Source organism: Equus caballus, chromosome 8, assembly GCF_041296265.1.
Source record: "Equus caballus isolate H_3958 breed thoroughbred chromosome 8, TB-T2T, whole genome shotgun sequence".
Lineage (NCBI taxonomy): Eukaryota > Metazoa > Chordata > Mammalia > Perissodactyla > Equidae > Equus > Equus caballus.
Window position 1 is genome coordinate 30,374,272 of NC_091691.1, and position 22,595 is coordinate 30,396,866.

Genomic DNA, 22,595 nt, shown 5'->3' on the forward strand with positions numbered 1-22,595 from the left:
CTGACCGCGGCAGTCAGCAGCTCGTGGTGTCATCAGCAAGGTGCAGAGTGGGACACAGCCGGGTGGAGCACCCGCTGAGACTCGAATGACAGACACTCGGAAACGTCAGAAGCAGAAAGCAGGACCTGGTTAAGGCGGTGAAAACCGCCGGCGTCAGTGTCAGAGGCAGCCATGCGATCCGCTGAGAGCGGACAGTCGCTGGGACCGAGGATCTCAGAGGAGGATGGGATGCTGGGCTGAAGGAGAAAGACACGGGGGGCGCCGGCCATCTGGGTTCAAATCCCGGCTGCATCACTTAGTTCCGTGACCTCGGGCAGCTTACTGACCCTCTCTCTGCCTCAACCGTGTCCTCTACGAAGTGGACATAAAGCACCCAGCCTGCAGCGTCACCGTGACGAAGAACTGAGTTAACACGCGGGCGAGGACTAGAAGAAGGGCTGTGACACGGTCAGGGGTGTAGAAGGGATGGACACACTGCCACCGTCATCACCGAACATCATCGTCGGCCAGGGCAGAAGGAAAAGCAGAGGCCCGGAGCAGAGAGCCCCTCCCTCGGGGAGAGCCCTGTCTCCTACACTCAGTGAAACCAAGTCCCGCATTGTCTGCCAAGAGAAATCTGGGTCACTTCCATTTTTCCAGGTTCCTGATTTGTCAAAAATAAAGAAACGCCACAGCAGGATTACAAGGCTTCTTGCATCCACCTTGGGTGAGCAGTGGGGGCGCCTCTCCAGGTCCCCTCCCTCCTGGCCCTGCTGGGCGGGACTCCCCTCCCTCCATTGCAGATTAGGCTCGGCCCCCCAGGGTTTGCCTTGATCAATACGATGCCATGTGTCACTTCCGTGTGACACGTTTTAGAGCTGGGGTACGATCCACTCCGTTTCCTATTCCTGCCTCAGCAACCACGAAAGTGTGTCCTGAGATGCAGCCTCCATTGCCCGTGTCCCCGGTGACAACAAGAGCAGGGTCCCCAAGTGCCACCAATGAACATGCAGAATGAGACGAGATACAATTTTTGTTGTTTTAAGCCACTGAGATTTGAGGGTTTTTTTGTCAACACAGCATAACATAACCTCTCCTGACAGATACAGTTTTACTCTGTGCATTTTAAAGATTAAAGCTTTAAAAAGAAAAAGTTTTTAATCCATGTGCCTTTCTTGCACAGCCTCTTTCGAAGGTGACATGAACAGATTGAGGGCCTTCGTACTGCGAGGCCTGGCTGAATGGCCCCTGAGCGTCTGGTCCGAGTCCGGGCTGCATCCACACAGGAAGAAGGGAAGCGGGTTCGCAAAGTTCCGAGTCCCTGGGCCAGCGCGCCCTCGGCTCCCCAAGAGAAGGACTGGGAGAAAGCAGTCTCAGATGCAAGGAAACTCGTCATGTGCTGAGCCCCCAGGGCAGAGGAGCAAGTAAGGAGCCATCACGAGACCCTTTCCAGACTCATGCCTTTGTCGCTTCTATTTATTAAAAAGCCTTCAACCAGGAGAGTTTTCTGAACTAAAAATTACTGAAAGAGCTTGTGATGGTTCTATAGATTTCTAACCAGAGTTTCAATTTAAACCAAAAAATCCAAAGCCCCCTGCCCAGCCCAGCTCCTCTCTGAGGGCCCTCTCCACCGGCTCCTCCTTCGGGGCGCTAAGCTCCCGGATGACACAGTCTCCACCCCATTCTGCTGTCTGGGCTTCTCCATACATACTCCACTGGGGAGACGCCTGCTTTTGTTTTTAAACGAGAATCCGTTTCCCATTCCTGAGTTCAAGGGGGCCAGGACGCTTCCCTGCTCCCCTCTCTTCCTCGTGTGATAGGAAACCCTCTTTCCATCCCCACGCTCTGCAGCTCCCTCCTGACTTCTACGCTAAGAAGCTTCTGGTAATGTCCACAGCAGGACGCGGTGCTTTAGTAAAGGCCCTCACACACTTGGACCCCACACTAGCTCTACTGTAAATAAAATCTTGAGCTAAAATAGACAGAGGAGCCAGACGGGAGATACAAACGGGGGAAGAAGGCCAGGTGTGGCCACCAGGGAGGGGAGGAGACTGACAGAGCCACCTGGAGCTCAGCAGGATCCTCCTGTCCTAATGCCCTTGGTTTCACCGATGCCAGAGTTCAGCTGCAAACATGGGGGACAGACGGTGGAAGCATGATACCGCCTTCAGGGCCAAAGAAAGGACACACAAGCATCCTCTACTTCTAACTTTTAGTGATGCTGATGTCCTCATATTCCACCACCATAGTGGTCACTCAAAGAGAAGACAGACTCCATCATCCCCAAAACTAACTCCAAAAGCCAAGTCCAGCACCGTGGCAGAGACTGCTAGTTGTCCCAGCATCCTTTCTCCCCTTCATGCAAGTTAACAGAATTTTGTAGCTGGACATACAGCTGCCCAGGTAATGACAAGCTTTCCCAGCCTCCCTTGCAGCTAAGTGCGGCCATGTCACTACGTCCCACCCTAGGAGATGTAAAAGCAATGCCACCACTTGTGAGTGGGGCCTGTAAGGAAGGTGTATAACGTCTCCCTCCCCGGACTCCATTCCTGTCATCTGGGAGGAGGCTGTGGTGACAGACCATTTGGATCAGTTGAGCAGAGCAACAAGACAGAAGGACCCTGTGGAGCCCCCATCAGACCTGGACAGCCTACCGGGACCATTGCTCACCCAAGAGCACGTGACTCTAACTGCTGAGGCCATTTCTCTGGGGCCTTGAAACAGCAGCAGGACCGTCTCCATACTAATTCAAATGCATTATTTCAAGTCCCCAGTGACCAGGTCGTCCGTCCCCACCCCCATCCCGAACATGCTGGCCTCCCGCCCTCTCTCCTTGGCTCTTTGCCAGGGCTGCTTCCCTCCAGGAGGGAGAGTCGTGATTCTGCCCGCTGAATATTGCTCAGAAGACACCAAAGTCCAGTGCAATTTTGTAAATTTTATATTTTAAAAAATCCCAATTTTTAAACGTTGGCAACCAATTTTAACAATTTTTTTCTTAACTCTATGTGGGCCAAACAAAAAGTGTGTGTGGTGCCACTCGGCCTGCAGATGCCAATTTGCGACCTCTGAGAGACCTGGGGACCCCCAACCACCCAACCGTTTTAAGGAAAAACGCTGCCTGAACTGTCCCTGGTCAGAAAACACAGGACAATCTTCTAGTCTGTGCGGCCTATTCTCTCGGTCTCAGGCCAGGTTGGCCACATCCACAAAGACTCACGAAACCCCAGGCCCTCGTCAGCACCGCTCTGCTCTAACTTCACCATTCCTGCAGATGTCACCCGAGCAGAAGGAGCCCTCACACACAGCTTGCACCCCCAAAGGATCTCCCGGGTGGATGACCACGGCAGCGGATTGAACAATGTCCCCCCAAAATTCATGTCCACTCAGAACCTCAGACTGTGACCTTATCTGAAAATAGGGTCTTTGCAGACATAATTAAGGTAAAAATTGCGATGGGCTCCTACTGGATTAAATCCGATAAGAGTGTCCTTACAGGAAAGAGACGGGGACACACGGAGGAGAGGGCATGTGTTGGAGAAGGCGGAGACTGGAGTGATGCTTCACAAGATGAGGGACACCTGGAGCCACCAGAGGCTAAAGCAAGACGAGGGAGGGCCCTCCCCTGGAGCCTTCAGAGGGAGTGTGGCCCTGCCGACACCTCGATCTCTGACATCTCTCCTCCAGAACTGTGAGAGAATACGTTTCTGTTATTCTTAGCCACGAAGTTTGCAGTAAATTCTGGCAGCCCTGGGAAACCAATCCAAACCCTGAACAAACACCAAATTTCCTATCGCCCAGAAAACCTTGTGAGCACCTACTGTGTACCAGAAACTGTGCCAAGCATGGTGGGCGTGGCACACGAGACACGACCCTGCCTGCAGGAAATGGCTTTCTGGGGCAGACAGGGGGAGTACACAGATCGCCAGGACACAGTGACCATCAGACAGCGCTAGAACACAGACATGTTTCTGTGGGGTTTCACAGACGGGCGGGGAAACCATCGCAGTTGGAGGCTGAGGCACAGCCTTGTGGAAGGAGCAGCTCTGAGCTTGGCCGGCGGGGTAGGAAGGGGTGGACAGCCACTCCAGGAGGAAGGGAGGCACAGGCCACGCATCCCCAGGCTCTACGCCCCCCGCCACATCGGTCCAGTCTTCAGGTTGGCCGCGTGGGGATGCCCGTGGAGTGTTTCTAAACTCCAGAACGCCCAGGCGGGTGCTGCGCTTCAAGGAAGAGAAGCAGCGTAGCGCCTGCGTCTGAGGCCCACCCGCGTCACACGCCAGCTGCTCACGTTTGCGGTGAACCTGTACCGGACGGCTCGGGCGGCTGTGATAAAGCACCACGGATGGTGCGCTCAAACAACAGAAACGTATTTCCCCACGGTTCTCGAGGCTGGGGTCCAAGATCAAGGGGTGGGCAGGGCTGGGTCACCCGAGGCCTCTGTCCTCGGCTCGCAGACGGCCGCCTCCTGGCTTCTCATGTGGTCTTCCTTCTGTGAGCACATCCTGGGGTCTCTTTGTGCCCAAGTCTGCTCTGATGAGGACACCAGTCACACTGGATTAGAACCCACCCTAATTTAACCCTAATGACCTCGTTTAACCTTAATTACTTCTTTCTCCAGCCACGGTCACATTCTGAAGTGTATGACACATATGAATTTGGGGGGGACACAACTCAGCCCATAACACAACCCCTGAAGAAACAGGGGCTCCAAAGAACAGAGAAGCAGGACAACAGCTGATCTGCACGCACAGCACACATCAGGTGGAGCACAGCCAGGGGAGCAGGCGAGGGGAGACTGCACCCTCGGGCTGGCGTCAGGACCCGGGGCCTCGAGCGCCGTCCCAGGCACTCAGGCTCGGCTCAGCGAGCATGGTCGTCACAGGCCCGCGGTTTCTGAAGGGAGAACAGGTGTCAGCCTCTGCTGGTGGCATTTTGCTGCCACTTCTTGCCCCTTCAAGCAACAGGACCAAAGTCGTTCATACTCGACGGGCAGCTGCAGAAGTCGTTTGTTTTTCTTCAAGATGTTTGGGCCAAATAAGGATGTCTCTCAATAATGGATCCTTGAGCTCAGTGGGCAAAACAGGTTACAACTGACTATGTGACCTTAAAACCAAAAAGCCGGGACACGCCCCCTCCCCTGCCACATCCCTTTTCCCAACTAGGGGCACTTTCTGCCGCGCTCAGCCCTCGGCCTGCTGGACGCCCAGGTGACCCTCACCCAGGACTCCCACGGGGTCGGGAGCTCTGGGAAGGAGGACTGCACAAAAAATAACAGCCTCGACGACGTGCCCGTGATGGCGCTGCTCCTGGTCCACGGATTTCAGCCAATAACCCAGGTGTGGACATTTCTATGGTCCCAGTTCACAGAACAATTGCTCTTCATAAGAAAAGAATGACATTGTTCACTATTTGCTTTATAATGGGGAGAAACATCGAATCTATAGCTAGGGCTTTTGCAATGATTTTGGGTAAATTCCAAAACTGCCACCACCAGAACCAGTGATGAAACAACCACACGTATGATCAAGGCATTGGAGGAGAATCAAGGCAGGAGTGGCGTGTGCGTGTGTGTGAGGGAGAGAGCGTGTGAGAGAGAGAGAAACAGAATGTCTGTATGCCCTTCCTTTCCCTATTGAGAGTCACAGAATTTCTTTTCAGCTATTAATTTCTTCCAGTAAGAGCCCCTGCATCTTGGTTAAGAGAGAAGGCTCTGGAATCAGGTTAGACTCTTGGTCCCCACTAGTTACAAACAAGTTACATAATTTCTTGGTGCCTCTATTTGCTCATCCATAAAACCAGAATTAATAACAGGGCCATGTGGAAACTCAATAAAACAAGGAATCCGAGTGCTGGGAGCGGGACCTGCACAGAGTGGCGCGAGCATCATCGTCACCATGCCCGTCTCCGCCTTTCTCCCTGGGCCCAGACCAGGAGACGGCAACTCCCAGCAATTTACTCATTTCAGTGCAGGGCTGCCGCTCTTCAGATGCCCGGAGAAGGTCATCACAACAGGATCTTCCCGCTAATGCGTGCAGGTCACTGGGTCACCACAGTGGGCACAGGCTGGATCACTGGCCTTGGAGCCTAAGATCGTTGCTGCAGGTGCCAGAGTGTCCGCCTCAGCCCCAGCAGGCGGCCCGTTAACCAGGAGCACAACGCTCACCACTTATGCCCCTGTTTCGTCTGCCTCTTATAGTCACCATTAAAAAAAAGTCACCCTGTGCCATCGGCATCCTCTCCCCCAGCCACCGCCACCTCGGTCCCTGAGGCTGGGGGCGGCGGCCCCGTCTGTGAGGCCCCCAGCTGGGTGGTGCCCGCCTGGCTTCGGGCACCCTGGGTCAGATCCTGGTAATCGGGAGCCAAGGGGCTTTAGTCCCCACATGACCCGCTGCCCCTCCTGACCCTGACCAGCACTCGGCACACGAGCAGACGAGCCGCCGGCGGCCACCTGCTCTGGGCTCACGTTGTTTTTCCACATTTTGAATAATATTCAACCACTGTAATGTCTGGAGTATTCTGAGTCTCGTGTGTGTGTGTTTTAATGGAGATTCCTAAAGGAGACAAAACAAAAATAAAACAGTAGCCCGTGATTGAACAGCCTAGGCAATGCAGAGACAGACAGACAGAGAGGCAGAGACAGAGACAGACAGAGGGGGAGAGGGAGCTAGAAGCACCGAGGGAAGTCACAGCCCAGCCTGCAGGCCGCTCCTCAGCACGGGCTGAGGCCTGGGGCCACGGCCATGCAGGAGGGGGCTCCCTCTGCGACGTGCTGGTGAAGGACACGCTCCTCCTTAGTGGCATTTCAAGGAAGCTCAGCAAAGTCCCTCTTCCCTATCTCCCTTTCTGTGCCCAAAACGCTCCGACTGCAGCTGCCTCCTGATGGAGCTGCACTTTAAAGGCTGGGTTCCCTCTGGAACGTGGGTGGAGGACAAGCCTCAGGGCCACGCTGATTCTCCCCAGGCACCGGGACGGGAGGGGGCCGCAGAGGAGCTGCCAGGAGGATGAGCAGCCAGGCAGGGGCTCAGGGCGTGGACAGGCAGGCGGCCAGGGGACACAGCTTCTCTTGCCTAGAGGAAGCCTCTGAAGGCTCCTGGTCACTGCCAGGCCCCTGCCCACATGCGCTTCCAGAAAGGCTGAGCTCCTGGCCTCTTGTTCCAAAAGTAAACAAATGTGCCCCAAATGGCTGTTTTTAAACCCAGAAGTAATCTCCTGTCATGTGGTGCTTTCCACTTTCTGACACGCTTCTAAAGAGGTTCCGGGAGATTCTATGGATCCACCCAGCTGCCTCCCGCCGTCCATTGGCTCCCAGACCACTGGGCTCCTAAGTGCCCAATGCGGTCCCAAGACCCTCCCGGATGTGCAGCCTGGACCAAGCTTAAGATGCCCAAACTCTGGGGTTCAAACACCTGGCTCAAAGCCCAGTTTTGCTGCTTTCTGGGTGTGTGACCTCAGGCTAGTTACGTCACCTCTCTGTGCCTCTATGCTTCTCTGTGCCTTTGTCTACACAACAGTGATAATAGTAATACCTACTGTATGAGCTTCCTGTGGCTGCTGTAACAAATTACAGCAAACCAGGCAGCTGAAAACAACACAAATTCACTTGCTCGCAGATCCGGAGGCTGGAAGTCTGAAACCAAGGTCTCGGGAGCCCAAGGAGAGGATCCTTCCTGCTCCTTCCAGCTTCCAGCGCCTCCAGGGTTCCCTGGCTTGCGGCTGCACCCCTCCAGCCTCCACCACGTAGCCTCCTCCTCTGTCAGTCTCTACCTCCGAGCTCCCTCCGCCTCCCTCTGTTTACGTGTGACGTCACGTGGGGCCCAGACGGCCCAGGACAGGCCTCCTCTCAGGACCCTGAGCTGCATCCCATCTCAGCCAGATGCGGTGAGAGTCACAGCTCCGGGGATCAGGACACACCTTTCCGGGGCCACATTCAGCCCTCTGCCCCTGCCTCACGGGGACTCTGAGGATTGAGTGAGCTAGTCTTGCCCAGGGTGGACAGCACTGCTGGGGACAGTGAGCGAGGGACGCTGGGGCCAGCTGCTACAGTGTTAACAGTTGTTATCATTATGATTACTCAGGGGTGGCATTAAAGAGCATTAATCCAGAGGGTGGAAAATGACTCTCTCCCCCATTCTCTTCCAGGAGTCCCTCCAGGGGCCCGGCTCGGGCAGGCGGGGGCTGTCTCTACACCTTCCTGCCCCCCACGCATCAATCTGGCCTGTCATCAGGAGGGGCGGCCTCAGGCCTAGGGCCCCTGGGGCAGGACACAGCTCCGCTTCTGGTACCTTCACTCTACCCTTTCGAGGCTTACTCCATCTAAGACGATACAAAGACCACGTTGATCGTAATCACATAAAGTTTTCTTTGTTTATTTCTAGCCTACATAAGAGTCTTTAAAACGGCAAACGAGCCCGCTGAATACAGATATTAAGTCTGAAACAGCATGGGCTTCAACAACCAGAACAGAAAGGAATTACGAGGCTGACATCCCAGAGGGAAAGGGACAAAGTGGTCCAGCAGCTCAGGATGAAGGAGAAAGGCGCGCAGCCACCGCCCTCCTGACTCCCATGGACCCGCTCGGCAGGGAGAGGACGGCGGCCACCGAGCAGGGGAGACACTGACGGCACGCTACACCCCCACTCTCGAGGCTGGAGCCCGAACCGAGACAGGCGAGGGGACCTGCCTGAGACCCAGGGCCGGGACCACAAAACCAAGCCCAGAACCCTGGGCCCTCCAGGGCATTTTTACTTCTCGGGAGGAAGGAGTTACGTCTCCCTCATTTGTGGTTTCCAGGACTGTGAGGCAGCTAGCCATCCTCGGGGGGTGGAAGGGAGGGCACGCAGCTGTCGCTGGAACAGCCAGCCCCCGGCCAGGCCCCCTGAGCAGCAGGGCCTCAGACGCGCCCCTGGCTGATGGAGTCCCCGCCGCCTGTGCTGCGCGCGCCCCTGTGTCGGGCGTGGGCCTGGGACCGGCTGCCTGCGGGCAGGGAGGGCAGGAAGGAAGAGCTGCCGGGCCTCGGTCACCCGGCCTGCCGCAGTGTCCTGTCTCCCACCCGCGCATCCCAAGGAGGCCGTGTAGCCGAGCTGAGACTCAGGGAGGCCAAGGCCCGTCCCTCGGAGATCATGGACCAGTGGAGGGACACACAGACGGACACCTATGCCTACGGTCACCATGAGCCAAAGCCTCTCCCTCCCACGCCGGCCGTCTCTCCACACACTCTTCAGGCAGCTCCGCGCATAGGAGAGGAAAAGTAAATAAACTGCAGAAACGTCTAGAAAACATCCAGGCTGCACTGCCCAGGGGATGGAAGTGCAAGTCCGCAGGGCTCAGCTGAGTCAGCCTGGCCGCCTGCACCCGAAGCCTGCTTCCGACCCTACTAAGCCGGAGCCAGCCTTATCGGAGCCCCTGCCCAGGCCAGGGCAGCTTGCATGGAGGGGGAAGCCACTTGTGAGCCAGGCCACATCTCCGAGAGGCCACTTCTGCAGACGGCCTGTTACCAGGTGCACCACGGCTGCTGGAACATTCGCGTCACCCAGAGCAGGGAGGAGGCACATCTGACCACTGTCAGCACGAGGGCACTGGTGACGGGGGCGTGCCGGGGGCCTCCACCCTCAGCCAGCTGAGCTCACAGAGAACGCCCACCGGGCGCCGGGAGTGCGGGGGTCCCCGCTCACCTCAGAGGGGTTCTGCCACTCTGGGACCATGGACACCATCCTGCTAACTCCATTATCGCCCAGATGACCAGTCTGTTTGAGTCCAAGAATAACAGCCATCATTGCAACAGCTTGCGTTCATCGAGCCCTCACTGTGTGCCAGGCCCTGTTCTAAATGTCTCACACATCTGATCCATTTAATCGTCACGACGCCCCCTCAGCAGCCTCCCCATCAGAAGGAGTGATGGCCACAGCCAATGTTTACTGAGCACTTCCCCTGTCCTGAGAGACTTTCCTATAGCAGCTCATTCAACAACAGCCCTGTGAGGAGGAGGCAATAGCATTGTTCTCCCATTTTATAGATGAGAAAATCGAGGCACAGAGAGGTTAAGAAACGCACTTGTGGTCACACAGCTAGGGAATCACAGAGCCAAGGTCAGAACCAGCCTGTGTGGCCAAGACTCTGCCCTCTAACTACGGACAGTGCCACCCACCAAAGGCCATTTCAGACAGACCTGCTCATGGAACTCACTCTCTCCCAGGGGCCACAGGGAGAGAAGAAAGTGCAGGGACGGCTCAGCGTGCTCCTCGGTGGCAGTGTGGTGTGGTGGTTAGGGGCACGTGCTCTGCCCAGAGCACCCTGTTAGTCTTGGCTACACCACTCATTGGGCAAGTGACCTCACCTCCCCAGTCTCAGGCTGCCACCTGCAAGACGCACCCGCCTTGTGGGGTCGTTGTGACAAGTCCACACAGTCAGTGATGTGACGAACCAGAACAGGGCCCGGGGCGCAGGGTGGGTTCAGTGAACGTGAGCTACTGTCAGCCTGCTGTCACTGCTGGACTCCAGACAGACTGATCATCAATGGGATGACTAATCGATAACAGATTATTACTAACCGATAAGGGAATTATTCAGAAAACACCAATGGCAGGACCCAGACACATGAATGGAGACCTTTGCCGGGTACCTCCTGCCACAGGGGAGGGGGAGGGCCAGCTCTGCCTCTGCTCGGCTCTGCCTCAGTGCCCCGCTGCACACTCCACCCCCACAGAATGGAAATTAACTGCGTGAGATCCTGAAATGATGGAGAAAACACCAAGTAACTGAATTCATCCTCCAGCGACGAGATGAACTCTTCTGCTCTTGAGAAAAGCAAGGAGCTAAAACCAGAGGAGTTACAGACAAGGCAGCCGGACAGGGGGCGCAGACCTGGGGGGTGACATGCCACCCAAGTGGAAGCACTCGCCTTGTCCCCCTCTCCGGGCCCTGTGCCCGCTGTCCCCACCCTTCCGGGGTGGCCGGCCTGGGCAGAGCGTGGGCCGGAGGAGGGGCCCACACTGAAGGATTCCTGCACCCAGCGCAGAGCAACTACCCGACTACCCAGAGGAAGGGACAGAGGGAGCCCAGCCCACCCTCCGGGAGAGAGGAAGACAGGTCTCCTACAGGTGGGGACGCGCTGCACAGAGAGCTAGGATGGAGGAGAGCTCCTGGAGCCGGACGCCGCCACACTCCCCGGGAGCTTCCGAAAAGCACTGTGTTCCGGGCCCACTCGAGGCTCCAGAGCCAGCGCCCTGGGATGGAGCACAGCGTCAGTATTTCTAAAACAGATCTGCTGACACAGAATTCACCCTCATCCGGTACGTCCATCTCCAGTGTGCAGTTCAGTGGTTTCTCGCGTATTCCCAGGTACAAGCAACTATCACACAGTCAATTTTAGAACATTTCATCACCCCAAAAAGAAACCCCGTGCCCTGCAGCTATCATGGCCCAATCCCCCCAATTCCCTCAGCCCTGGGCCACCACTGACCCACCTCCCATCTCTGTGGATTGGCCTGTTCTGGACACTGCAGAAATGGAATCATGCAACACGTGGTCGTTTGTGACTGGCTTCTTTCACTGAGCGTCATGTTCTCAAGGTTCATCCCAGTTGTAGGACGAATCAGAACTTCACTCCTTTCCATGGCTGAGTAGCATGCCGACCTGGGGATACACTACATTTTGTTCATCCACAGGCATCAGCATGTTTTGAAAGATCCAAGGACTTTGCTGAAAACAGAGACACGTAGACTTGTACGTGGTCTCTTCCTTCCTTCCCCTCCCTGCTCAGCTAGCATTTCTCCTTCCCAGATGTCACCTGGCTGTCCCCAAGATTTCTTCCCACCGATGTGTTCCTTGTACTTCCTTTCAAGTCCTGGGTCAGACCTCTTCTCACTGTGGCCCTGCTACCTGCTTGGCCTGAGCTGGGACCCCGCTGTCCCGTCCCTGGCTGCTGCGTCGGCCCCTCCCGACCTCCTGCATCTGTCTCTCTCTGTGGCCTGTTCTCCAGCAGCAGCCATTCAACACAGTCACATTCTGCCTCTCCCCTGGGACCTTCTGATGGCTTTTATTCTCACTGAGAACAAATTCAGGGTCCTTCCATTGGCTACTGCTCCACCTGGCCCTGCTTCCTTTCCACCAGCCCTGCCACCACGCCCTCCTCGCTGCTCATGCCGTAGACGCTGGCCTGCTCGCTCTCCCTCCACCTATCGAGTGCACCTCCTCGTCCGTGTGCCACGCTGGGACTGGGACGGTGATGGTCACGTGCCAGCCTCCAAGCTAGGCAGACCCAGCCTTGAAACCCATCCCCCCCGGCGCCACGTGATCTTGGAAGAGTCACTTCATCTCTCTTAAATGGTCGCCTCGTCTGGAAAACAGCCTAAACGAGCAGCAAGGCCCATTCACAGAGGCTCAGGGCTGTGCAGAAAAAAGCAAAGGCATACAGTGATGCCCAGCCCTCAGCAGATTGGGTCACTGCACTCTTGGCTAAAAGAGCTGCTGACAAAGTTCCCCTCATTTAATTCACAGCCTAAAAGATGGTCCAGAACTGGAGAGAAGGGACCACACCCAGGACGACAAATGCACCCTGCCCGTCCTGGGCATGTCACGTCCACCAGGCCCCTTCACCCATCATGACTGACTGTCTGCGTGTCAGCCACTTGCTGGGCACTGGGGACTCGGCCGTGAACAAATTCAAGCAGGTTCAACTGATTCCGGTGACCGTTTGGATGGTGGGGAGCCAGGAGAAGCCCACAGCGACCCCCACTTCTCCAGCGGGGCTGTGTGGGTGGACCGTGGCACTACTCCAATGCTCAGAGAATTCCAGAAGACGCGGAGGTCTGCCGTTGCTGTCTCCTCATCTAACTCCACAGCCAGGCTCACACCCTTCCGTGCTCTGTGCCAAGGAAACTCTGCTGCAAACCCCACCTCACACCCTCCAGACGGCCAACCCATGTGTTACCCAGAAAAACGCAGCCTGGACGTAGTGGTGGTTCATGACATGTAATGATGGGAGAAAACTCAAGCAGCCTAAATGGTCAGGTAGGATAAATAAACTGGGGGCAGCCTTGTTGGAGCATGATGCAGCCACTCCAAAGTCTGCTTTCCCAGAGTTTTTCATGCCCTGGAAAAATGCTAATGTTATCACGTAATTTTTTTTTAACATACAATTCAAAATAGTTAACTATATAAAAATCCCCATGGAAAAAAATCTGAGAAAACATGCCAATATTAACAATGGTTGTCAATGAGTAATGCATATTTTCTTCTTCATGCTTGTTTGATACTTTCTAACTTTCCCACAATGAACTTTCATAATAAAAATCAAAATTTGTCATTAAAAAAAAACACAGGTTCAAGCCAGCCCTGATGGCCTAGTGGTTAAAGTGCCGTGCGCTCTGCTTTGGCAGCCTGGGTTCGGTTCCCGGGTGTGGAACACCACTGGTCTGTCAGTAGCCATGCTGTGGTGGCCACTCACACAAAAGAACCAGAAAGACCTACAACTAGAATGTGCAACTATGTACTGGGGCTTTGGGGAGGGAGAAAAAAAGAGAGAGAGGAAGATTGGCAACAGAAGTTAGCTCAGGGCGAATCTTTCCCAGGAAAAAGTCGAGTTCAAGATGCAGGAGCCCGGCTGTGAGCTGTGGTGGGGACCGTCTGTGGGGCTCTGAGGTCCACAGAGGACCCCTCTCATCCTGCCCAGGCCCCAGGCCACAGTGGAAGCGGATGCCCTGCTCCAGGCTCGCCTGTCGTTCCCGCCCCCAAGGAGGTCCCAGCCACCTAGGCAGACACCCGGCTCAGGACCGTAGCCCCCGAGCACTGAGCTCTGTAAGGACCTGGAGCAAACAGCCTGAGCATTATTCCCTAACACTCAGGGCTCCCTTCTGGGGGGTGGAGGATATCAGAAACTAACAAACAAACAAACAACCTGTTGCCATACTATCCTCGTCTCCCCATCTGAGGTAACAGTGTAGCACCACGATGGGGAGTGTTTCTCAGCCTTAGAAACAATAAGGCAATAACAACCGCTAATAACACCCGCTAATAACACCCTGACAGATACCAACTCTGTTGAACCAACTGCAGCAGCCAATTCTAAATATTGTCATCACAGCATCCTTGCTGGTTGCTGGCACCGAGCAGATCTCATCAGAGGGAATCTTGTCAAAGTCCCTCCACCAGATCTGCTCGGGGAGGCGGCACCAACCAGGCCCGTGCAGGAGGCCTGTGTTCCCCGGGCAGGGCCAGTAGGCTCTTTTTGTGGAAGTGTGGGGCTTGGGTGGGGGTGGAGGGGCAGATGGAGCTGACAAACTGTACCCACTCGCTGGTTTCCAGAAGCTCCTGGGAGCTCACAGCCAACGCTGAGGGCCCACGGGGGAAGGCTTGGGCACCTCGGCCCCTGTCATCCCACCTGCGGCAAACACACCCCATCAACCCTGTCTGCACACCTGTCTACAAGAGCTGAAGCCAGAGAGCGACTCGCACCCTTCCTGCCTTCAGACCTCAGGGTCTGTGAACCAGTGTCTGCACAGCTGCGGCCTTCTCATCATTAATGGCTCAGCTGAAGCGTCACCTCTTCCCTGAGGCCTTCCAGGATCACCCCACCAAGTTGTCTCACATCAGACTGTTGTAATCCTCTGCATGGCACGACTTCAGTCTGCTCATCTCGTTTATGTCATTCACTTGCTTGTTGTCTAACACACACACATGCATACACACACGCAATGTCATCTCCACGACAGCAGGAACCTCCGCGATCTTGTTCGATGCTCTATGCCCAGTGCATAAAATGTGACTTAGTATTTAGTAGGTGCTCCAATGTTTGTTGAATGAATAAGTGAATGCACTGCCTTCATTGCTGGGCGTACAGAGATAAATAAGTGGCAATCGCTGCCTTCTAGGAGCTTAATTCTAGCGGAAAGGACTGTCACAGAACAAATAATTGTGTATATTGTGATGAATATGATGAGAAACAATGCAGACCAGCAACGAGACCAGTGGGAGGGCGCCAACCCCCCTGGCACAGCCTGGAGCTCCCAGCATTTCCCTCCTTTGTTCTTTCAAAATAATATTATTTATTGAGCGCCTACTATATACCAAGCTTGCTTGCGTGTGTGGAAAACCAGACAGTAATAATGTTGGCAAATAAGACAACTTCTGATGGACGTCTCCAGGCCTCCCTGCTCTCTCCGCTTCCCCACCAGCCCCACACTCCCACTCGTCAGTCTGCCGCCTCACACCTCTGTTCCCGCGCAGCCCTAAGGCCCCGGAGTCATGACATCTCCCTTTGTAGGTGACATCAAGAAGAGGTTTCCAGCCTCTCAGAAGTCCAGAGGAGCCCCAGCCTCCTCCATTTTACGAGGCTCCTGGTCCAGTGGAAAGTTAAGAAACGTCAAAAGGTTTAAACGCAGTGTGACTTCTCAGGGATCCATTTAATACGTCCATACTTGAACCCTGCAAACCCTGGTGCAATAGGATTGGCCCACTCAAAGACAAACACAGACGTTTCAAAGGAAAGACGGAGGCACACAGGCGGGCGGTCCAGTGACGGGGTGTAGCCTTAAAGCTGCCGGAGAAACGACTTCTCCTCAGAGTCTCCCCAGTGGTTCTCAGGGACTGAAGATGTAGCTTCAGAAGTCAAGGTTGAGACCGCGGCTGTGAGGCTGGCAAACGCCCCCCAGACAGCCCTGAGAACCACCTCTGGTTCTCAAAGGCAAGGACCCATTTCCCTCAGGGCCATGACACAGAGGAGGCGATACACCTGGAGGCCCCGCCTTCTCGCCCGCCCCGGGGGGACGCCACCCCTGTCCCTGGAGACTCTGCATCTCCAACCGCCTCCCACGTACTCGTCTGGAGTGTAGTGTCTTTTAAAGTCAGCTCTCAACCGTCGTCAGGGAGAATGGGAGGACCACAGACCCGCAGGGACCAGGTCCATCTGTTGCAAATGTTAGAAAGCTGGACAACGCTAAGTGTTGGTGAGAATGTGGGGCGCGAGGAACCCCTCTGCACTGCTGGTACAGCTGGAAGAACCCGCCCAAACGACACAGACATGCCTCCCACCACCCAGCAATCCCCCTCCAAGATGTGCCCAGAACGAGTCCCCCAGGACCACGAGGGGCAGGTGCACAGACTTCCGTGACACCGTGGTTTGTGCAGCGGGGCCTCGGAGCCAGCCTGGTGCCCTCACAGGGGATGGGCCAGCAAGCGTGGTCCACGAGCAGGACGGAGCATCGCGTGGCAGTGAGAAGTAACTCACTGGAAGCCCACGGCCACAGGGGGAACTATAAGAGGACAGGGCCACATGAGAGGCAGGAAACAGGACAAGGTCTAGAGCAGGATGGCCGTCAGGTTCCTCAAACACAATGCTCATCACAGCGCAACGTGCTTCACACAGACGCAGATTCAAGGTCACACGTCAAACACACTGAAGGGTCGTCTGTGATGGAGAAGGTAAGGGGTGGGGGGGTAAAAGGGAAGAGACAGAAAGAGAGAGAGAGGGAAGGAGGGGAAAAGTGGGGAACCGGCAGGGACACACGGCGGGGCCTGGGGAGTGGGATTAAGTCAACCCTTCGCCCCAAGGCGGCACCACCATGAACAAGACAGGCAGTTGCTCCTTGCTGTGACGTCCCGGTGAGCTTTGGGACGGCGACATAACAAGATCTGGCAGCTTTTCAAATGGGCAGAAGCAAAAAGCAAACTTGGGGAAACACAGGTCATGGAATATAATGATCTAATTCAAAAAGAACCAGAGAAATGACAAACAGAATTTTCTAGAAGTTGGTGTCAGCCACTGGGGTTCATCCATGACAGACCAGTACAGCCGGTCCAGTCCTTCACCAGGCTCCCAGAACCACACAGACTCCACCTTCCAGCAGACTTGAGAAAGGCTGAGGAAGCTCGGCAGTCAAGTCCTCGCCCACCCGGGGCCGTCGCTGGTGCTGGTGCCATGAGGAGACTCCTCAGCACCCGGGCCGTGTGGACACTGGGAGTCTAGACCCACCTGAGAGGCAAGTGCTCTGTCGTGGTCACACCTCATGGGTAACCCAACCAAAGAGTAAGAGGGGACGCCTCCCAGTGGTGCCGGCCCTGACGTCAGTTCCCCTACATTAAACCCAGTATATGTGGGGTTAAAACCGCAGCACTCTTTCCCTGCTTGCCCCCCCGCTCCCTGGCTCCAGAATCCACCATCCTCCATGGAGACAGACACAGCTGAGGACAAACACCTGGGTTCCTTACCATCTCCTCCTCCCTGCAAACAGCCTCCTAAGGCCGAACGCAGGCTGGTGGGGAAGCTCCGAGCAGCAAGGCCACTGACTCCCCCAGCTCTCTACAAGCAGCCGCATTCCTCACAAACCTCACGGCCTCCCCTCTTTCAGGGAGACGAGGCGAAACAAGACAAATCTAAGGGCTCACTCTTGTCTCCCAGCTGATGTCACCCAAAATAAAAACGCTTTCCGTGCCAGAAGCCTGCCGTCCAGTTTTTATCTGCCCCTCTTGTGTGGCAGGTAGGGAACCCACATTTGTGGGTGGTAACACCAGGGAAGCTTAAACATCTGTGGTCATGCTCTAGGCCAGCGGTCCTCAAAGTAGGGTCCCAGGGCCAGCAGCATCCACACCCCTGGGAACTGAGAAACAAACCCTCAGCCCCCCAGACCTGCCCAGAGACTCTGATTCGGAGGCTCACGGACATTTGAGAATCACTCTTCCCATTAAAACTCCAGCCCTCCTTCCAAAAACACAAGGAGGGGATTTGAAGTGGGAAATGAAGGAAGCTCAGGAAAGAGCCCCCGGCCCTGTTCCTCTCCGCGTGCCCCTTGCAAACACGTTGTCCTGTCCCCAGCGCCAAAGACGCGTGGAGCGAAGTAAGGGAGACTAGAAATCACGGTGCCGAGAATCGGCTGGACTGGTTTGCTGCCCTTTTTTAATCGCTGGGAGTTCTCAGCCGCGCCTGCCCGTCGGCTCACCTGGGAAGCTTTGTAAACCGCCCACGCCCGGCATTCGCATGTGGCTGGGCCCCCGCATCTTTGCAGACGTGCTCTGGGCTGAGCCGACACAGATGCCTCTCGCTGGGATGGGGCTGGGGGCAGCCCCTACGGTTCAAACATCTTCCCCTGAGGACCCCGACCATGCCAACCTTTCTGACCCAGTTTGTCACCTTCTCAGATGGGGAGGGTGGTAAACATCAGCTGCCAGCCACTTCCCCAAAATATCCTCAAAATGCTTTGCTCCGTGTTCTGGGTACAGCGCCATATGGCCAGCCATTCAGCCCTAGACCCTGGGGCACAGCTCAGTGACCCCTCAGTGCAGACAGGGCTGTCCACCTGCCTTCCTCCCACACCACAGCCCCACGGGGAGCCCCTGCCGGATCGTACCCAACTGCCCTGCCTGGAGGCTCCGAATTCATGTGACAGGAGCCCACACCACACTCCAGGAGATGAAACCCTGAATGCCAGGCACAGCGGCCGGGGGGGGGGGTGGGGCGGGGGGGCGGGGGGGCAGAACAGAAGCAAATTCCAGGAGATTCTGGCAGGGCCAGCAGAAAGCAGAGGGGCCGGGTGTCTGTGGTCAGGAAGGTGGATATTTCCCAGAGGCCCCCAAGACTGTTCCCCCAAACACAGGTGAGCAAGAAGTGCTTCCCCTGCCCTCAGCACCTTGTTCCCTCCCCGTTCAGAAACTAGACCCAGGGGAGAGGGTGCCCCACACCCCCAAACACAGAGGCTGCAGCCTGGATGGCTTTCCTCTTCCATCTCGTCTTCCATTTCCAGAGCGAGCTCACTCTCCTTCCCGGGCCTGCTCCCATCTGTGCCACCACTGTCCCTTAGTGAGGGGCGTCTCTCTAGTGGAAGGAGACGATGCAGGGAAATGCCCGTGGAACCCAGCACCCTCCTTTCCCCAAGGCCCGTCCTTGCTCACCCCATCATCCTAGCGACCTGCAAGGAGGCAGACGGGCAGAAGAGTCTGAGGAGCCCTTGCCCCAGTCCCTGCAAGAGCCGCCAAGGCCCCGCCTCCCCTGGGCCCAGGACTGAGTGGTGAGCCCCATCCACCCAGCCCTCAGCCGGATGGTGGGGACAGCCAGTGTGGGTTCCCTGGGGACCGGAGCAAAGCTGCTCCTACAAAGGCCTCAGCTTCAGGAGAGCAGGCCGCCCCGCGCCCCGACCCGGGCCCTCCCAAACCCAACTTCCCCGGGGCAGCTCGTCCTGTAAACACTGCATTTGCAGGTGAAAATACGGCTTCCTGGGGGGACTCTGCCGGGCGAAGGGCCTGCTGCGTGTACACAGGCACACGCGCACACACACATTCTGCCGGGAACATCTGTTTTGACAAACAAATTATTCAAGTCAGTCTACAGGACGTGAATTGACAAATTCTCCGGCGCAGCTTCCTCGCTCCGTGTATTTCGAATCGGAGCCGGGCTGTGGATGACACACCAACTCTCTAATTTTCTGGCCCCCATCCCCTTCCCCACGCCTGCCCTGACCGCACCAAGACCACCTCCGAAGCCTGGAGAGGCTCAGATCTGGAACGACGGACATCGCCCTCCTGGGTTAGGAGCATTGCCTGGGATGACGGCAAACTTTCCCAGAGGGGCTTTTCTGCAAAATTGGGGGTGGGAGGGGCTGAGGGAACCCCACACTGAGAGAGAAAGCGGGGGCCTTGCCCTTTCGAAAGGGATCCATCGGGGCCAAGCAGCAAAATCCAACATCAGGAGGAGGAGTCGTCTGGAAGCGCCCCCTCTCCCCGGGCTCTCCTGCACGGGCATCCATGGCACCCTCGCCAGCGCGGCTGCCTAGACCCCACGCTGAAGGGCATCCTCACAGCGCTGGAAAATAAACTTCGGCAGGGCAAAGAGTTTCCGGCTATCGCCCCGCCATCCCCGCTGCGGCAGCTCGGTGCGGAAAGGTGGAGGGACACGAGAAGCTATTTTTAGAAGAAAAAATAAATCTCAGCCTACCTTCGAAGCAGCAGTGCCAGGACTCGGGCAGGCGGGAGGCACACGCGGGGACGACTGCAGTCTACTGTGTCAGATTACAAACTGGGGGCCAGGGAGTCAGGAGGGAGGAGCGGGAGGAGGGAGAGGGGAGGGGGAAGTGAGAGAGAGGGAGAACGAGAGAGGGAGGGAGGGAGAGAGGGCGAGGGCATTGGTGTGTCGGCTCTGCTTGGATTCAGCCAGAAATGATTCATTAGTTTTCTGCAGGCAGCCAGCAGGCAGGTGGAGAGAGCGAGCGCGCGCGCGAGCCAAGCATCCGCCATGCGGCGGTACCCAGAGCCTGTGAAACGTCAGTGTTTAAACACACACACGCACATGCACACACATGCATGCGTGCGCGCACACACACACCCCAAGATGGCTTTCCCCTCCCTGCCAGTGTCTTTTTCACGGACCTGTGGTCAGAAGCTGGGACAGAAATGGAGGCGAAACAGCAATTCGAACCACGCAGCGCTTGGGGTCTCCGACCTTCCGCAGGTGGAAGCGCAGCGCGAGACCCCCTGCTGGTGGCCAGGGGCCTCCCGCAAGCCGGCCTGGCCGCCGAGTCAAGGCAAAGGCCGCCTCGCTCACCCCCACGGAGCCGAGAAACTCACCGCGGCCAGGAATTAAGTGATTATGTGGAACGACCCAAGCTGCTCTGGGCTTTATCCTCTGGTCCGGCTCCCCCGCCCCCCAAGCCTGCAGGATAAAAAAGAAAATAAAACGGCGTGTCCTCCTCCCCCTCCCAGAAGTTCAGGGTGTTGCACAGACGGACCAGCTACCTAGCAACGCGGGAGGGGGAGTGGAAAGCTGGGAAGATGTGCTGGACTCCACATGCACAGACACAGAGACTTTCTTCCTGAGCACAGAAGTCCCATCATTTGTGATTTAAACATGTTAAACAATTTAGCTCACGAGAAGGAAAGCCCCCTGGTGCTGGGCCCCACAAACCCTAATTGCAGCTCTGAGGGGTTACCCGCGCCCCCCTCCTCCGCCCCCCGGCGGCCTGGACAGGACACACCAGAACTGAACGCCTGCACGCACCGTCGGCAGGTCTTTTGTCCAAAAGGGAAAGACTTCTCCCCAGCCGCTTGCTGTTCCTTCTCTAATTAATTGGCTTACAAAATGGACTGTCAGTAAAACCCAGCACATCCCTCCACCACAGTGGTTTGCTTGTGTGTCTTAAATGAACCACAATGATCTAAAAGCTAAATGGCCAGAGGGAAACTCCTGCCCAGGACAACGTCTCCATCCGTCACCATGGTATATGGGTTAAACAAAAGTTTTCCCAATCAGGCCTCGCTTTTGCTGCCCAAATATGGAAAGTCTCTGAATTCGCCTGGGAGATGGAAGGCTGCCTTCAGTCCCGTGGCCCCAGCCCCCTTCTACTGCACAAAGAGCTCCATGCTGGTATCACAAGTGGGTAGCAGGCCGCCCCACCACTTCCCTTTTCATTCCACAGGCAGGCCTGTCAGTTCTCATACCTACCACCCAGGGATAGAGAAGAGACATTGCAAGACGTCAGAAAGAAATGCTTGCATGCCCACGTGCACGGCAGCACTACCCACAGTCACCAAAAGGTGGCGCCAACCAATGTCCGTTGATGGATGAGTGGATGCACAAGACGTGGTCTATCCATGCGTGGGAATGCTAGGCAGCCCTCAAAAAGAACGAAGTCCCGACACACACAGCAACTTGGATGAAGCTTGAAAACTATGCTCAGGGAAAGAAGCCAGACACAAGAGACCACATATCCTAGGGTTCCGTTTCTTTGAAATGTCTAGAACAGGCAAATCCGCAGAGACAGAAGGGAGATGAGTGGTTGCCTGGGGCTGAGGGAAGGGCATGGGGAGTGACGGCTGATGGGGATGGGGTTTCCTTTTGGGGTTAATGAAAACGTTTTGGAACTAGACAGAGGTGGTGGTTGCACAATATCGTTAATTTTATGTTATGTGAACCTCATCTCAATTAAAAAAAAAAAAAGGAAGAAGGAAAAGATGGTGGAATGAGCCCATGAATTGGGAGTCACACTGGCCAAGGTCTAAATCCTGACTCTGTGTGACCTTCAGCAGGTCAGTCTGTTCCCTCATCTGCAAAAGCAGGTTGGAGGAGGTGTCCACTCCACGGGGCTGCTGCGGGCGGCAAACCAAGTATCGAAAGAAGAAAATAAAGCTGTTCCCCCTTCGAAAGAACTCCTTCTTCTAAAAGGTCTTTCCAGGGCGTGAAAATGGCTTTCTACCCCTATTTCTCAGCAGAGAGGAAACTAATTTTTGAAGCAATCTGGAAGATCATATAGGCCTGAAGTCCAAGGTTCTCAAACAATTAAGCTGCAAAAGGACGCCCCTTTCCAGAGACGCGTCCTCCCCACCCGGGCCATCACCATCTGCGCCGGCCCTGTGTTGAGCCTATGGAGTCCTTCTCACAGTATTTCACGGTGATGGGTGTCGCTCACCTAGGGTTTCAGTGTGAGCCCATTTAGTGGACCTGGCAAGCTGAGGCCAGGAGAGGAAACCGTCCCTGACGAGAGTCACACTGTCCGATCAGAAAAGGAAAGCAGGGTTTCCACTTCTTGGCGTCATGTCCTAATTTCACAAAAATCAGGTGAATTTTGAGCATAAGATACTGGGAAATGTAACAAACCAGAGAATTTCAGAGGTACGTGCTTAGGTAACTAATGATGCCG

General features: G+C 55.8%; 1 protein-coding gene across 13 annotated transcripts in view; it reads right to left on the reverse strand.

Moving 5' to 3' along the window:
- Positions 1-20,699, reverse strand: part of RIMBP2 (RIMS binding protein 2) — a 250,731-nt gene extending 230,032 nt beyond the window's left edge. For 3 of the 13 annotated variants that reach the window (XR_011441402.1, XM_070275526.1, XM_023647337.2), the window contains exon 1: positions 19,898-20,114. The gene's annotated coding sequence lies outside the window, so the exon portion shown is untranslated. Of the gene's footprint in view, positions 1-18,858; positions 18,901-19,897; positions 20,255-20,328 lie in introns of those variants that run through there. The other 10 variants (XM_070275539.1, XM_070275533.1, XM_070275536.1 and 7 more) reach the window with 8 other exon arrangements.
- Between the last annotated feature and the right edge of the window lie 1,896 nt (positions 20,700-22,595).